This window comes from Rana temporaria, chromosome 13, assembly GCF_905171775.1.
Source record: "Rana temporaria chromosome 13, aRanTem1.1, whole genome shotgun sequence".
NCBI lineage: Eukaryota > Metazoa > Chordata > Amphibia > Anura > Ranidae > Rana > Rana temporaria.
The window spans coordinates 99058197-99070650 of record NC_053501.1 but is presented as its reverse complement, the minus strand read 5'-3'; the positions used below and the strand labels follow the sequence as shown (position 1 = coordinate 99070650).

Here is a 12454-nt window from a genome sequence, read left to right as displayed (position 1 = left end):
CGCATGCCCCGTCTGTCAAAACTCCCAGGGTGCATTGCGCTAAATGACGTCGCAAGGACGTCATTGGTTTTGACGTGAACGTAAATGGCGTCCAGCCCCATTCACGGACGACTTACACAAACAAAATAACATTTTTCAAATTAGACGCGGGAACGACAGCCATACTTAACATTGCGTACGCCACCAGATAGCAGCTTTAACTATACGCCTAAAAAATCTGAACGGAAACGACGTAAAAGAATGCGACGGCCACTCGTACGATCGTGGATCATCGGAAATAGCTAATTTGCATACTTGACGCGGATTACAACGGGAACGCCACCCAGCGGACGCCGAAGAATTGCATCTAAGATCCGAAGGCGAACGAAGACGTACGCCTGTCGGATCTAACCCAGATGCCGTCGTATCTTGTTTTGAGGATTCAAAACAACGATACGACGCAGGAATTTTGAAAGTACGCCGGCGTATCAGTAGATACACCGGCGTAATTTCTTTGTGGATCTGCCCCAGAATGTTTGAGGTTTCTGAGTAATTTTCTAGCAAGAAAATTATGATTTTTACATGTCTGAGAGAAAAATGCTAGGATTGGCCTGGATGGGAAGTGGTTGATCATAACCTGCCTTAGCAGGCAAGATCAAGTAATAATAAAGGAAAAATAGCTTGAAAAAGGAAAGCTAAAGCAGCCACCACAATGAAGGACTCATAAGGAACGCAATATATTGTACTGTGTATAGTTTGAAGAAGTCATAAGACAGGTGTGTGTTTACATCCCCAAACATGCGTGTTTTTCTCGGAAAGGGAAATTTAAACTTCCTCTTTTCTTCCACAGGCGGGGAGTATATAACACATGCTATTTAGGAACTCAATTACTGAAGAGTCTTGACTTCAAAGGACGCCACTAATCTCCTAAGAACCCTCAAAAGCTCAAGAGAAGGCAAGGTATAATGATTATTATATTACAAGATTTTTATAGAGCCAACAGTTTGCGCAGCGCTTTACAGAATAAAGAGAGACAATATGGATACAATAGAATATAAGACAAGAGAGTTAGAAGAGTCCTCCTTGTAAAAGCTTACAGTCTTAAGCAGTGGTCTCTAAACTTTTTAAACAAAGGGCCAGTTTATTGTCCTTCAGACTTGAGGAGGGCCGGATTGTGGCCAACAGGGGCAGAAAATGTTATGGGTACGGCACGAGCGAGAATAAATATGGCCTTAGTTTTGGTGGTTAATAGGAGTACTGTCCCAATTAGGAGGGGGAGGTATAGTATCCCTTCATTGGTATCGGTGGAAGAAATGGTGCCCCATTGAATGAATGAATGAATGAAAACTTATATAGCGCAGCACATGCAAACTTAATCCCCTCTGGGCGCTTGTTGTTCCTGTCTCCTTTGGTATCAAAAGAGATGAGTCTTGATCTTTCTCCTGAACATCAAGTGGTTCTCCTCCAACCGAAAGGTGGTTGGTAAAGCGTTCCATAGTCTAGGCCCTTGGACCGCAAATCTCCTTTCTCCTTTGGACTTGTATCTGGCTTTTTTGTATCTGGAGGAAATTTTGATTGGTGGATCGCAGAACGCGATTGGGATTATGAGCTTTTATTTTTTCGCATAGATAATGGGGAGCATTCCCATAGATACATCTATGCGTTAGACAGAGTGCTTTAAAAGTGATTCTGTCTTTTACTGGTAACCAGTGAAGGGCTCTCAGTGAAGGTGAGATTGATTCCCAAGGTTTTTTTTCCAGTTACAAGTCTAGCGGCCGTATTTTGAACGACTTGTAGACGAGCGATTTGGTACTTGGGGAGTCCGAGGTAAAGGGCATTTGCATAGTCCAATCTTGAGTTTACAATAGCTCCCACCACGACCGCTATGTCTTCCTTGGGAATAAAAGGAGTAAGTCTGCGTAGTAGGCGCAGCAGATGGTGAGATCCGCTGACTACTGACCCTATTTGTGCGTCCATTGTCATGTGAGAGTCAAAGATGACCCCGAGACTTTTGACTTTGGCGCTAGGGGTGATGATTTTGCCCAGAATGGGCGGGGGGGTCCAAGTTGTTGTAGGTTGTTTCATACCATTGTTGGTGTCAGTGGGAGGAATAGTGCCCCAAGGGCCAGATAAAGGCTAGCAAAGGGCCACATCTGGCCCTCGGGCCACAGTTTGGAGACCCCTGGTCTTAAGGAAGGGGCAAGTGATAGAAAAGGCATCAACTGTGAGGCATAAGCTGATGGAAAGGGTAAAGGTTTCGTATTTAGGTAGGGACGGGTAAGGCTTACCTCAAGAGATGAGTATTTTAGAAACTCTTAAAGGTAGACAGAATAAAGCAGTCCATTGGTGATTTTTTTCCCTAGTAAAAAACAGGTTGCAGGAAAGGAAATTGCCCGATTTCCCCCATCAACATAAATAGTGTTGATGGAAAACTCCTTAATGTGGAGCTATTGTGTTCTCCCGGAAGAGGGGCGCAGGAAGCCGTCCCTGCCGGGGGAACACAGTGATTATTGCTAGTGTACAATGCTGGGTACTTTTTTGGAGTATGGTAGTGTGAATGGGCGTTGGCAGATAGTAGAAGTATGTAAGTGAGATTGTGGTACTCCTGAAGAAGAATAGAGGAATGAAGGATGGGAATAAGGAAATTAACAGATAACAACTAAGGTCCTTAATCGACATACAGGAGAAGAAGTAAATGTATATCTTATAGAATTTTGTATAATTGTAAACATTTTGTATAAATTAATAAAAAGAAATTGAAAACAATGCTGGGTACAATCATCCTGTCCATACGTGGATGGAATCTTGGCCAGTCCCTGCTGAACCGGCTGAAAACCATCAATCTTAAAGCGGAGGTTCACCCTAAAAACAATTTTCTAACATTACATTGTGCTCACTCTCGACATTGACATTACGCTGATGTTTTTTTTTTTTTTTGCCGTACATACCGTTGTATCGATATTTTTCCCGTCGGCTTCCGGGTAGTGGCTCCCTCGGGAGTGGGCGTTCCTATGCACAGGCTAAGTGCATAGGAACTAGGCTAAGTATTGCATCTTAGGATGCAATACTTCAGCCGCCGCTGGGTGGAGTTCGCGTCGTTTTCCAGCATCGGGTATGCAAATGAGGTTTTACGGCGATCCATGATGGTTTTCGCGTTCGTTACGTCGTCGTTAGTAATGTTTTCCCGTCGCAAAGTTAAGCCTGCTTTAACATGGCTTAACTTTTGACGAGCCATGTTAAAGTATGGCCGTCGTTCCCGGGTCGAATTTCAAATTATTATTTTTTTTGCGTAAGACGTCCGGGAATACGAACGTACGTTACGCACGTCGCCGTTCAAAAAAATGACGTCACTTCGCGCAAAGCACGGCGGGAATTTCAAAACGGAGCATGCGCAGTACGCCCCATTTGAATTAGGCGGGCTTGCGCCGGACGTTACTCCGCCGCAAGTTTATACTCAAGTGCTTTGTGAATCAGGCACTTACGAGGAAAACTTGCGGCGGTGTAACTTAAAGACGATACGTTAAGCCGTCGCAGTTCTTTCTGAATCTGACCCATAGTTTTTAGGGTGAACCTCCGCTTTAAGAGATTGCTGGACAGATTGGGGTAGAGCATTCCAAAGGATGGGTGAGCCTCTGGAGAACTCCTGTAGAGGCATGGGAGGAGGTGACAAGGGAGCTAGAGAGTAGAAGGTCTCCAGAGGAGCTGGAATGGAAGGTTCGGGTGATATTTAGAGATGAGGTTGGTGAAGTAGCTGAGGACAGAGTTGTAGTCGTAGATGACTTATGTTGTTAGTATTTAGAATTTTATACATTGGACAACCCAGTGGAGGGACTGGCATAGAAGTTTAGACACTGACCAGTTAGTAAGGGGAATAGGTCTGGGAGCAGCATTCATAATAGAATGGAGGAGGCATTGCCCCGGTAGAGTTAGGCAAATGGGATGGGAGTTGCAATAGTCAAAGCAAGAGATAACAAGGGTGTGAATTAGAAGCTTTGGTTAAGAAGGTGTTAATTTTGGAAATGTTATGGAGGTTATTGATTATTTACAATATAGGTGATTCTTATGCCGCTTACACACGATCGGAAATTCAGGCAAGAAAAGTCCGTTGTGAGCTTTTGGTCGGAAATTCCAACCGTGTGTAGGCTCCATCAGAGTTTTTCTGTCTGAATTTCCACCAAGAAAAATTTGAGAGCTGGTTCTCAAATTTTCCGACAAGAAAAGTTCTTGTAGGAAATTCCGATTGTCTGTATGCAATTCCAACGCACCAAAAACCACGTATGCTCGGAATCAAGACGTCGCATGTTTGGAAGCATTGAACTTAATTTTTCTCGGCTCGTCTTAGTGTTGTACGTTACCGCGTTCTTGACGGTCGGAATTTTATGAGCCAAGATTCAGTCACAAAAAAATCCACAGTTTTCCTGTCGGAATTTTTCGATCGTGTGTAAGTGGCATAAGTTTTATAATTTTGCCATTCACTGAAACGTCAGTTTTTTTGCTCTCTAGTTTTTTTTCTTGTTTGCTATCTTTGCTGTCCATAGAAGGCTCAGAAACCTTCACAAGCACCATAGCTCAAGAGGTCGATCTTACTGTCTACATTTTTTATGGTCCAACTTTCACAACTGCAGGTAGCTACGGAGGACACAAAAGCAGGTGTTTGGTTGCCAGGCTAACATACTTGCTTTTCCATATTCAGTTCATGCTCACCATCATTTCATATAGAGTACAATCACCACTTCAATCAGGGCTGGACTGGGACAAAAATTTGGCCCTGGACTTCATCCAGACTGGCCCACTTTGACAGGTCTCTCCCATGGCGGCCGGACAACTCCCGCACCCCCCAAGCCCCCTCTCCCCCTTCACTAGCCACTAGCTGTTCTACTTTATTAGAGTAGAACAGCTGGTACTGGTACTCTTATAGGCAGTACCAGTGGGGAAGTTAGAAATTATTTCACCCGGGGCAAAGAATCAGATTGGTGCCCCCCCTTATGGGACAAGATTAGGCAGAAGTGAGAAACTCCCAGGCCATAGCTGTTGAGTTAGCTGTCTGTCCCCTCCCCCATGCTCCTCTGTCATCTCCCCTGCTCCTCTGGTCCTCCCTCTGCTTCTTTGTTCCCCCCAGGTGAGTGCTGCAAGGAGGGAGAGGAGGTGATCGCTGCAGGAAGGGAGAGACAGAGGAGAGGATGGGGGCGGTGGTCCGCTGTCACTGAAGCCGGCCCACTGACCCATCGGCCCACCGGGAAACTCCCTGGAGTCCCAATGGCCAGTCCATCCCTGACTTCAATCAATCTACAATCCCAAGAGAAGTGATATCCTCCACACATTCATTCTCCTCACCGTCAATTAAGCCTCGTACACACAACCGGTTTTCCCGTCGGGAAAACTGCCATGAGAGCTTTTGTCCGGGAAAACCGGCCGTGTGTATGCTCCATCGCAGTTTTCCCGTCAGGAAAACTGCCAGAAAAAAAAGAGAACCAGCTCTCTTTTTTCCCGCCGGGATTCCCGGCAGTCTTTTTCCCGGCAGTTTTCCTATGTCGGGAAAACCTCTCGTGTGTAGGGGGAAAAACTTACATAGCAGGTTCTCGGTTTCCCCCTCGAGATTCCCGGCAGACTTTTTACCGCCGGGAATCCCGTACGTGTGTACGAGGCTTTACTGTTTCGAAATATCAGTTCCTTGTAGTGGTCATGATTTTGGTCTTCTTGATGTTCAAGGAGAGATCAAACTTCTCACTTTCCTTTACTTACCTGGCTTCAGGCTCCATGCACACTGGGCTTAAAAAAACGTTGTTCTCTTTTGGAGTAAAAAACTTCCATATAGAGCATTTTTTTGTACAAAGTTTAAACGAGTTTAGGAGAGTTTTATGTTTTATCTGCCAGTGAGCTCCAATCAGAAACGCAAATGAGAAGTTTTTTTTTGCTCCTGCCTCTAAATGCTGTTCTGAAAATATGCCTCTTAACGTCCTAATGTGCATGGACACATAGGATAACATTGAGTTGCTTCTACAGGCAGAACATAAAACTCCTGTAGAAGCAACGGGCCAGATTCACAAAAAAAGTACGCCGGAGTATCTGCTGATACTCCGGCGTACTTTCAAATTTGCCACGTCGTATCTTTATTTTTAATTCACAAACAAAGATACGACAGCTTTTGGCTAAGATCCGACAGGCGTACGGCTTCGTACGCCTTCGGATTGTAGGTGTAATTCTCCGGCGGCCGCTGGGTGGAGTTCGCGTCGTTTTCCAGTGTCGGGTATCCAAATTAGCTGTTTACGGCGATCCACGAAGGTACGCGCGTTCGTCGCAATCGCTTACGTCGTCGCTCGTCGGCTTTTCCCGTCGCAATGTTACGAGTCCTCTTTAGGTGGTGTAAAATTACACCATCCATGTTAAAGTATGGCCGTCGTTCCCGCGTCAAATTTTAAATATTTTTTTTTGCGTAAGCCGTCCGGGAATACGAAACGATGTAACGCACGTCGCCGTTCAAAAAATACATCGGGGCTCCGTAATTTCGCACAAAGCACGGCGGGAAATTTCCTAAAGGAGCATGCGCAGAACGTTCGGCGCCTAATTTAAATGGTACACGCCCCATTTGAATTAGGCGGGCTTGCGCCGGCCGGCTTTACGCTACGCCGCCGCAAGTTTACACGCAAGTGCTTTGTGAATCAAGCACTTACGCGGAAAACTTAAACGGGATACGTTACGCCGCCGTAATCGGCCCAACATTTTTTTAAGTCAGTGTGCATGGAGCCTTAGAAATTTGATTGGTTGCTTGCTATGGGTTCCTACATTACGTGCAATCATTGAACTTTGTAGTACAAAACGTGTTAGGGTCTGTTTTTCCTGTGTCTGTTAATGTTCCTGTAAATGGCACCATTTTGTTTCAGCTGTCACGTATGTTATTGAAAGGGAAGTAGATGGCAGAAAGGTTTATCTCCGAAATATGTCTAAAATGCAGTATAATTTTCAGCTAGGCTTGTTTTCACACCCCTTATTTTCTTTTCATTTTATGTCTTAATCAACTTATTTGCCTGGAATAGTTTGTGATTAAAGGATGAAAGAAACTCTGCATTGTTTAGAGACATGTTGTTTTTCAGTGTTTGAAATTAGCTTTGTTTTTAGCACGTAAAATCTTTTATTCTTGCAACCAGTACATGATTGATGCATTAAAGCCTTACTTCAGACAACTATTTTAAGTATTGGAGTGTGTAAGAGATAACATTTAGTTTTTAGTTGGGTATTTGGCCTTGGTGTTTTAACTGGTGGTTGCCCTCCCCTGGGCTGGCAGGCTATTTTGTGAGATCACTGACCCTTTTCCTTCCATGGACACTGGGTAAACTATACTACATCCATTTTGGATCTGTTTTTAAACTATTTGATTTATCAATTTCACTGGCCCAGATTCACAGAGAGGTGGGCGCACATTACGCCGCCGTAACGCAAACGCCGTACGCCACGCCAACGCAGCGTGGAGAGGCAAGCACTGCATTCAGCAAGCTATTGCTCCCAACGCTGCGTTGGCGTGGCATAGGTTTAGAAGGCGCAGGCAGGCGTAGGTGGAAGTGGGCGTGATCCATGCAAACCCATGCAAATAAGGCATGACCCCATTGAAATGATGGGCCGAGCGCCAGACAGATATGTATCACGAACTCTGCATGCGCTGTGCCGTGGAGTATCCCCCTGCGCCTGCTCACAACCACTTCGGAACAACTGCCTAAACTACGCCGGATCACTGTGTACGGCGTGAACGTAACCTACGCCCAGCCAGACACATGTCTAACGTAAAATACGCCGGCTTGTGTTCCCTGGTGCAGACCTTTGCATGTCTGCTGCTGGGTTGCACCTCCTTTATGGGGCCTAACTTTACGCCGGACGTACAACTTACGTGCACCTCTCATAGCCTGCGCCGGGCGCACGCAGGTTCGTGAATTGCTGTATTTCCCTCATTTGCATGTTTGAATGGCTAATCAATGGGAGCGGCACCATGCACCCAGCCTAAATGTGCGCCCACCCTATGTAAGCAAGCTACGTCGGCGGGGTGTAGCCTGGTTTTAGGCGTATATCTGTTTGTGGGTCTGGCGCACAGATACGACGGCGCACATTTGCACTTACGTCGGCGTATCTTGTTATACGTCGGCGTAAGTGCTTTGTGAATCTGGGCCAATGTGCCTAATTCTACTGGTCCTGACGTAGTGGATGATCTGCGAAACACGTTGACCCTTTTAGAAGACCTTATGCACAGACTTTTTTGTAATGGACTATATTTGATAGCAACATATGCTTTTTCACATTGTGTAAAATAAAGACAAAATTCTTTTAGACACATTACATGTCATTCTGTATCTAATTGTGCACACGGGGTATATTTAAAGTCCCAACACTCATTCTCCCTCCTTGCTACTATATACAGGATGATACCCCTGTGTTCACATTTTCTCAATATAGTTACACTCCCTCCCACAAACACAAATTTGTTAGATGTTGTAACCATTGTTGTTAGATGTTGTAACCATTCCTCACTCTACAATAAATGGTAGCGAGAGAAGGAAAATCTATCCATTGGAGGAACAGACAACAACAAAAGCTGAAAGGGGACCTCCCTTTGCCACAACAAAATGAATTTTTGGGGCTTTAAAGTAGAACTACACTGTATATTTGCAAATGTCCCCAGTATTAGTATTAACATAAACTTTAGTTTCTTCGGGCCAGATTCAGGCACAATTACGTTGCTCCCCCGCGGCGTAACGTATCTGATTTACGTTACACCGCCGCAGGTTTACAGCGTAAGTGCCTGATTCACAAAGCTCTTACCTGTAAACTTGCGGCGGTGTAATGTAAATCCGCTCGGTGCAAGCCCGCCTAATTCAAATGGGGCGGGCACTATTTAAATTAGGCGCCTTCCCGCGCCGAACGTACTGCGCATGCTCCGTCGGGAAAATTACCCGACGTGCATTGTGCTAAATCACGTCGCACGGACGTCATTTGTTTAGACGTTAACGTAAATGGCGTCCAGCGCCATTCATGGACGACTTACGCAAACGACGTGATTTTTTAAATTTCGACGCGGGAACGACGGCCATACTTAACATTGCTTAGAACACCTAGGGCTCAGCCCTAATTTTACGCGGCGTATCTCTACGGAAAGTTAGAGCGACGGGTAACGCGGACATTCGTGAATCGCCGTAACTAGTCATTTGCATATTCTACGCCGACCGCAATGGCCTCGCCACCTAGCGGCCGGCCTAGAATTGCAGCCTAAGATCCGACGGTGTAATTCAATTACACCTGTCGGATCTTAGGGCTATCTATGCGTAACTGATTCTATGAATCAGCCGCATAGTTAGGACGGGCGGATCACAGAGATACGACAGCGTATCAGGAGATACGCCGTCGTATCTCTTTTGTGAATCTGGCCCTTCATCTTTTTCTAATTGGTCTTCTTTTTTCATTGTTGCCCCCCCCTGCATTTGCTTGTTTAGATCTGCTCGACCAGCAGGAAACCTTGTTGAAGATTATCTGTCTTCTAGTAACATTGGCAAAGATTTGTGGTTCAGATTCCTCCACCCTTGCATCAGTGATATCATAGAATGCTAGGCCAGTAGAACTGGTCAGGGCATGAAAATATTCCCTCTCACATTCCTCATACAGTGCCAGCAGGGGTGCTTTATCTGGACCACCATTATCCAAAGGAGTACGTAGGTTAACCCTGGAGGAAACTGCTACTGTCATTCCTTATCAGCCTATTAAATCATATATTAATTTTAGATTAACATTAGGATATTTCTCCTTGGCAAAGGTTTCTCTTTCAGTTGGCCCTTTTTCAATGTCTTCTTTAAAAAGCAGCCTCCTTGTCACTCTGATCATTGGGTGCAAACCCTGTGTAAGAACCAGGGGAGTTGCTAGACCCTCACACCCAGGGCACATGCCCCTGTTCTTCTACTCAGTGGCCCAGGTCTTTTATTGCCGTCTCCCCAGGAATTGTCCTCTAGACCAAAAATACCAAAAGACGGCTTGGGCTAGCCTTTATCTTGCCCTCAAGCCCCGTCAGAAAAAGTCAGATGTGAGCTTTTGGTCGGGAATTCCGACAGAAATAGATTGAGAGCTGGTTCTCAATTTTCCTGTCGGAATTTCCAACTGGCTTTTTCCCGTTGGAAATCCCAATCGTGTGTATGGGGCATTAGAGTGTTATTTCTCATACTGGCACCACCAACGAGGCACCATTCCTTCCACTGACACCAACATTGGGGAACCATTCTTTTCTCTGAGGCCTTGTACACGCGGTCGGACAATCCGATGAAAATGATCCGCCGGACCGTTTTCATCGGACATGTCCGCTGCCGGATTTTGGTCTGATGTGTGTGCACACCATCAGACCAAAATCCCAGTGGACAGCGAACGCGGTAACGATGACGATGACGCGGCGACGTGCGCGTCCCTGGAAGGTCAATGCTTCCACGCATGCGTCGAATCACTTCGACGCATGCAGGGGCTTTCGGCCGAGCGGACATGTCCGGTGAGTCGTACAGACGACCCAACATGTCCCACGGACAGGCTTCTAGCGGACATGTTTCTTAGCATGCTAAGAAATATTTGTCCGCTGGAAACCTGTCGGCTAGGCCGTGAATCCGGTCCGGTCGGCCGTACAGACGACCGAACATGTCCGCGGAAACTGGTCCGCGGACCAGTTTCAGCAGACATGTTCGGTCGTGTGTACGAGGCCTGACACCAACAATGGGAATCTTCCCTTCCACTGACCCCAATGATGGGGAACTATTCCTCCCACTGACACCAGCAATGAGGCATAATTCCTCCCACTGGTATAAGCAATTAGACACTATTCCTCCAAATAATACCAAGGATATGGCTACTATTTCTCCAACTAATACCAATGATGGGGCACTATTCCTCTAATACCAATGATGGGGCCCTATTCCTCTCACTGCCACCACCAATCGGGCCTAATTCCTCCCACTGATATAAATAATTAGGCATTATTCCTCCAACTATTACCAACAATGTTCCACTATTCCTCTAATACCAAAAATGGGGCACTGTTCCTCCCACTGACACCAGCAATGAAACATAATTTCTCCCACTGATATAAACAATTAGGCACTATTCCTCCAACTAATACCAATGATTAGCCACTAGTCCTCCAATGATGGGGCACTATTCCTCCTTCTACTGACTACAGACGCTATGTAATTTTTTTTACTCCCACTGGCCACTCTGGCCCCCCTAAAGTCTAAAGGACAGTAAACCAGCTCTATTTAAAATTGTAAAGCTATTTTCCTTGTTTTTTTTTAGTAAAATTTGATTATTTTAGACTAGATCTCCCTCAAAGAGGACATTTTAATACCACCGAAAGACAATCCCAAGTAATCAGGTATGGTGGAAACGATGGCATTGCAAGGAAATCTTGGGAGGCCTTTCGTGAGTCTTAGGCCCAGATTCTCAAGGGCCTTACGACAGCGCAACGCCATTTGCGCCATCGTAAGTCCTAATCTGGGCCGTCGTATCTATGCGACTGATTCTTAGAATCAGTTACGCATAGATATCCCTTAGTAGATCTGACAGGCGTAAGGCTCTTATGCTGTCAGATCTTAAATGCAATTTTTTTTCCCGCCGCTAGGTGTCGCCTCGTCGTTTTCCCAGTCGTCTATGCAAATTAGCTATTTACGCGAGATTCCCGAACGTACGTGCGGACGACACAGTGAATTTACGACATTTACGTAAGCGTAAACTTGCCCCTGCTACATGAGGGGCAGGTTTACGAAGGTCCGTCGTATGCCATGTTAAGTATGGCGTCGGGTCAGCGTCGGCTTTTTCCGTCGTTTACGTCGTTTTCCTAAGTCGTCCGCGAATACGACTTTACATCAATGACGCTCACGTCGGCGTCATTGACGTTTTCCGTCGTGAGCTGGAGCATGCGCACTGGGCTATTTTTCCGCCCAGGGCATGCGCAGTGCGATCGGCGCGGGGGCGCGCTTAATTTAAATACAAACCGCCCCCTTTGAATTACGCGGCCTTACGCCGGGCCAATTACACTACGCCACCGCAAATTACGGAGCAAGTGCTTGGTGAATACAGGAATTGCTACAGTAATTTGCGGCGGCGTAGTGTAAATGGCTTACGCTATGCCGCCGCGGATTCTACAAGAATCTGGCCCTGTGTTCTTATGTTTGGGATCCATGTAAATAAAGGGCCTGAAAACAAATGGCAGAAAAGTGCAGTAAAAAAAGGGAAAATAGCCCAACTAGAGAGGGAAGGTAGAAAGGTGGGAATGGACATGGTGGACAAGAGTTCACTAACGTTTCATGGTATGCTGCAACATTTTACCATTTTGAAGTACCAGTGGGGGCCCAGGGTCTATTAGGTAACCACACCCCTGGTAATCTGCATACAGTTAATGACCTTCTCCCATCTTCGACATAACAGCTTTTAGGAGATTGGTGTCTTACGCCTCGTACACACGATCAGT

General features: G+C 45.9%; 1 protein-coding gene across 3 annotated transcripts in view; it reads left to right on the top strand.

Annotated features, from left to right (window-relative positions):
• The window catches only part of ADAMTSL4 (ADAMTS like 4), a 312392-nt gene that overhangs the window by 66803 nt on the left and 233135 nt on the right, over positions 1-12454 (top strand). For 2 of the 3 annotated variants that reach the window (XM_040332770.1, XM_040332768.1), the window contains exon 2: positions 830-939. The exons of the other annotated variant lie outside the window; for it this stretch is intronic. The gene's annotated coding sequence lies outside the window, so the exon portion shown is untranslated. The remainder of the gene's footprint in view (positions 1-829; positions 940-12454) is intronic. 3 annotated transcript variants of the gene reach the window in all.